This window comes from Gastrolobium bilobum, unplaced genomic scaffold (genome assembly GCF_033153095.1).
Source record: "Gastrolobium bilobum isolate Gb01-03AN ecotype WA unplaced genomic scaffold, APGP_CSIRO_Gbil_v1 utg7157, whole genome shotgun sequence".
Taxonomy (NCBI): Eukaryota; Viridiplantae; Streptophyta; class Magnoliopsida; order Fabales; family Fabaceae; genus Gastrolobium; species Gastrolobium bilobum.
In genome coordinates, this window is record NW_026895319.1 from 74,463 (window position 1) to 80,462 (window position 6,000).

Consider the following 6,000-nt stretch of genomic DNA (forward strand, 5'->3'; position numbering starts at 1 on the left):
AACTTGAGTGAGTTAATTATCAAATTTGAGATTACGTAAATTATTTGATACATTTTCAAATTTTAAGCAGGTCAAAGTGTCAAACTGTCGAGTAAAACAAGTGGGAACAATAAAAATTAAATTAAGTAGTTTATGTTTTAAAAAATATAAAAACTTCTGTTGAAAATAGATCATGGGTTTCCATTTTTTCAAGAGCAAATTTGATTGCTCCGATATAAAAATTGTGACTTTTGATGGGTATGGTTCATACTTCGCATGCTGACGAGGCCTTTAGTTGTCGGGGTCAGCAGAAAGGCAACTGGGGTACTGTTGTAGGCCTCTGATTTATTGTAATTTTCTTAGTAGTTTGGGCTTGAGCTCATAAATAGCTGCTGTTAGGATTTTCTGATCTTATTTATATTCTTCTTGTAAACCGGATGACTTGTAACGAGTGACGGTGAGGTGAATATAGTACAGACAAACTAGATGTGACTTAAATTGGATGAACCAGGATAAATCACTGTGTCTATTTTCTTTTCTTTTTTTCGTTTACGATTTGTGTGAGTCGATTGCAACAACTCCTTCCATAATCGGGGTAGTTAGTTGCTTCCAATTTAGAAGTAAATTATTGCTCACAATGAATCCATTCAAGTCTCTTTGCCTTGTAGAAAGATACAAGATATACAAGTGTCAAATTAAGAGCCCCATATATATTATATTTATATAAAACAAATCAATGACAGAATTGAACTATGGACGGACCATTTTCTTAATCATACAATGACAAAGGGAAAAAGTCTCAACTCAGTGAGGTCTGACACAATCACGCAAACCCTTTCCCAAGTTTGATAATTACGTTCATTTGGGGGTCCTCTAGCTTCTCTATAGGTACTATAGACTTTCTTCATTTATCTATTATTATGTTATGCCATTGGAAAACGACCTTGTTATTTTATTCATCAAATTACCACAAGTTGTGCTAACAATATTAGTTGGTCATGAATGGTCATGTCATATTATCATCAATCAGCAATAATATGTGTAATTTTGGTTGTGCACTAACCAAACCAAGACGGCAAAACCAAACCTAGCTAGCAACAAATATATGTGGCCACTTTTATATTATGCACAGATCTTCCCATCTTAATTTGTTCTACCATAGCTATATAGGATTCTTCATTTTCGGAAGGATTCTTCTTCAACGGAAGTGCTACACTCCACATAGATTCTCTTGTAGGAGCTAATCACAAGTCACAACCACGACCAGCAATCGGAAATGGATTCTCTCACGTCTTGTTTTCATATGATTATACGAAAAATTACAATCATTTATTCAAATATCAACACTATAATTTCAATAAATATATTCATAAAATGAGAAAATGAAAATAGTAACTTTGAGTTTATTTGATTGTGTTTTGATTTTTTTTTCTTAAAACTGTTTTATAGAATAGTTAATGAAATAAGTATTTTTTGTTTTTTTATTATTTTTTTATTTTGAAAATTAGAAGTTAAAACACAAAACAAAAAATAATTTAAATATGTTCTCTTAATTTATTCTAAAAGCTAAAAAATAATTATAATTTTTAGAATTACTTTTATAAAACAAATAGCATCAAATAGACTTTTTTTTCTTCTGAAAATCAAAAAATTATTTTTGAAAATAAAGTTCAAACAATAATTTTTTAACGTTAATATATGAATAAATGATGGAGTAATCAAATGATGGTAGCTCAGTTAGCACATGAGAACTGAGTAGATAAGGATGAGAATGTGTTCGATCCTTTCCAGTATCATCTTTGGTAGAAATTTAAAGTTTTAATCCTTGACTAGCCACAAATAGAATTGCTTCCTGCGAGATACATGTGATTTATCAAAAAAAATAAAAAATGATTGAAATATTTTTTTGATATGTTTATGTGCAAACAAAACATGAGAGATTAGATTCCCAAATAAGTGTCAATTCTGCCAGCATTAAATTAAGTCTGAGAAATCATAGATGTATAAAATTTTGGTACAACTATATAGTATTAATTTAGGAGATAGGACATTTTTTAACCTAAAAAGCTAAAGTAGCATGATGTACAGAACAAAGTTTCCCAATATATTTATACAAGTTTGTTTTTCTCTCATTCAGGTAAAATATAAACATTTCCCACAATTGCCTATTAGATGTAGCAGCCGCTTTGGTATCTTTTGGACGGCTGTCAAGAAATATGATAAAGGTTACAGAGAATGGATGAAGCACATGACTGATATATACCAGACCCATGTTACTTGCTAATAGTTGAGAAGAATACAATTCGTTGTAATATACGGACACTTTAAAAAACTTGATCTGTTCTGTTTGATATTTTGATATTTTCTGACACTTTAACATGCATTATAAAGACTTAAAAAAAAGTTCAAAGGTTGTATTATATTGCATTTTTAATTTCAACTATTAGATTTGTTGGATTATGATTAACATTTTATTAAGTTTAATATAAATATTTGTGATATCTTATGTTTCTTTGCAAAATTAATAAGTATTATAAGTTTAATTTTAGTTTTTTGTTAAATTATTGAATATTAAATATAACATACATTACATAATTAAAAATATTAAAATATGTCCTAACGTGTCGAAATTTTGTACCTTTTTAGAATTAATATATTGAAGTGTCATATCGTGTCCCATGTTCGATATTTGTATCAGTGTAACATAGGTTACAATTAATTAGGTGGTTAAAATGTTGAATCCTATGCACAAAATTACCAAGGATCCAATGGAATTTTTACAGCAGACAAAAGTTCCTATATAAAGAAACAATAATATATATATATATATATATATATATATATATATATATATATGGGCTTATCATTTCTCAAGCTGGCGGAGATAAAGTTATCTCTGGCTACTAAATCATAACCGTACAAAGATGGATTAATGGTGATAAAGGAAGAGATAGAAAAAGGGAATCATAACCATTCAAAGGTAAATCAATTAATATAAGGAAATAAATAACCAAAACGACGTAGTTTTGGGGTGGCCGGAGATAAATTTATCTCAAGCAGCTTGAGAAATGTTTTTTCCTATATATATATATATATATATATATATATATATATATATATATATATATATATATATATATATATATAGGAAATATTACTCACCTTTCACACGAGATATATCTCACATTTTCTTTCACTTCGATTTTCGTACCCCACATTTTTTTTTCTTTTTTCTTGTAATGGTGGGAGCCACCAACTTTCTCTCTACAACATAAGATATCTATCTTATGTTAATTGAGACTAATAAAATCCTATATATATATATATATATATATATATATATATATATATATATATATATACATATATATATATATAGAGGTAGGATCTTTTGACATCGGTGTCAAATTTAAAGTTTGATACCTTATCTGAGAGTCATTAGATAAAAAAAGATCAATGACTGATTTGTAAGCATGTGATACCATTGATATTTTTTAATCTAACAGCTATAAAATGAGGTGTCAAAGGATCCTATCCTACATATATATGTATATATATATATATGAGGTAGGATCATTTGACACCGGTGTCAAATTTGAAGTTTGACACCTTATCTAAGAGCCGGTAGATCAAAAAAGATCAACGACTCTGATTTGTAAGCATGTGACACCATTGATCTTTTTTGATCTAACGGCTCTCAGATGAGATGTCAAACTTTAAATTTGACACCGGTGTCAAATGATCCTACCCCTATATATATATATATGAGGTAGGATCCTTTGACACCGGTGTCAAATTTTCAATTTTGACACCTCATTTGAAAGTCGTTAGATCAAAAAGGATCAATGGTGTCACATGCTTGCAAGTTGGAATCGTTGATTTTTTTGGAGACTAGGGTTTTAGAAGTTTATACCTCTAGAATTTCACCCTTTATAAGTAGAGAGAGTTTACTTTTAGTGGATAAAGCCTGATATTACCTAGAACCGTGGGATCCATTATGTGAACATAATATATTATTGGGAGTTATTAATCTCATGTTGCTTGAGATAGTTCTCTCATGTGTGTGAGATAAATATGTGAAGTCTACATTTTAAAACAAAATGAAAAAGAAATAGAAAAAGTTAGCACAAAATTCGATGAGTGTGTAAAATGAGATAGCTATCTCCAACGAAATGAGAAAAATATTTTCCAATATTATTTCATTGATGGACTCTAGTAGCATATATAGCTAGGATGAGTTGTGGTTTAGTTGAAGAACGATTCTTTGGATAATAGTCATCATGGGTGCTTAATATAATCTTTATGAAATCATAAATTCTCTTCTTTTTTTTTTTTTTTTTTTTTTTTGTCAAAAATATAATGACTCTCTAAAGGGGACGACATATATTCACAGAGTGTGAAGAGACAAATCTTCAATTGACCTTTATCTCTAATCCACATCAAGTCACAAAAGACTTGTGCATAGCAAAGCTACCAAACTATAGCAGAAATGGAAGAACTTTGTTAATCAAGAGTTTCAGAGGTCTGTCTACTAGTTGGTTCATTCAGAGACAACTAAAGAGAAAGTCAAAGTCACAAACACTTCAACATCAATATGTTACTTTGATGTAGTTTCAACAAGTTCAGCAGAAATGTTATCTCTTCTGACTTTTACCTTGTTTATATCAAGAGGGAACAAACAAGTTCTTGTTCTTCATTTTAGGTGGTGTTTACATGGGAATTGACTAATGCTTTCTAGTTCTACTTTGTACTAACCCCACCCACTTTTACCACTTAAGCTAAGCCCAAACAGAGGAGAAAACTCCTCATTCATGCATAATTGTGGATGCATGACATGTTGCAAGTTATTCATTTTAGGGAAATGTTATTCTTATATTAATGTAGATAAGTTATCTTATGCTAGTGAAACAAAATAATAAAAGGGACCCACAAATAATTGGAGAGAAAAAAAATAAAAGTAGAACCCACCTTTGTTATGTGTGTGTAGGAATATAGGTTATCTCATGTTGAATGAGATAAATATAACTCTTCATTTTAATGATATATTGATATAGAACAAACAAAACATAAAGAATCAAGGTCACAACTTAGAATTTGTAATAATGTAACATAGCCATGCTTGTATACTGAAAAAAAAAGGGGTCTATATTCTGATATACACCGGCCAAACATCAGGACCACTAACATTCCGCTTCATATTCTGAATAGTTGGTGTTGTCTTTTTGTTATTTGAGGTGACTTAAGGAGCACAATTAAGATATTATTATGTAATTTATTGAAAAGCAGATATAATTTTATTTATTCACTTTAAGAACATTGAAAGAGCCCTCTTAAAAATAAAGAAATAAATAGAACAAAAGAAGTTAGTTGAGCCATGTTTTTAAAATTTTAGCTGGTGTAGCACTAAGTCCCTAGTTCCATAAGTGCTGCAAAATACTTAAAATTTATCCATAAAAAATACAATATATGAAAATCACAATGAGCGAAGCTCAGCTAGAATTGTAAATTACTATAGAAACCTTGTTCCATAATGTATTATTGCGCAATCGTCCCTTGGCTTTTGCAACATACAATTTGTTTGAGTTCAATGCAACTAAAAACACTGTTTCTTCCAAATGCTTGATTCGTTCTTATGAATAGGAATTGGTATATAAGCAAACTTTAAGAGTTACATAAGTGTCTATTGTTGTGTGGAGATTATTTAGATTGAATATGTGTGTGTGTGTGTGTTTTATGGTTCTTCCTGTCACTTTGGTCTTTTGAGAAAAAAAAATTGTAAAAGTAAAAGATTAATATATTAATACTTGTACACTTCACATCCTTCCATGAAACTTTTTTCACCATAACTTTTTTCTGAGTGGTTACATTTGTGCATGTAACTTTTCCCTTTACATTAGTGGGCATTACATTTTTTATATGACATTCAAGAATTGGTGACTAGGACAAAATTTGAAATTCAGCCTACCAATTCCCTCAAACCTTGTCAATCTCTTTCTCTCTATCTATCTAGTATCTGGTCTA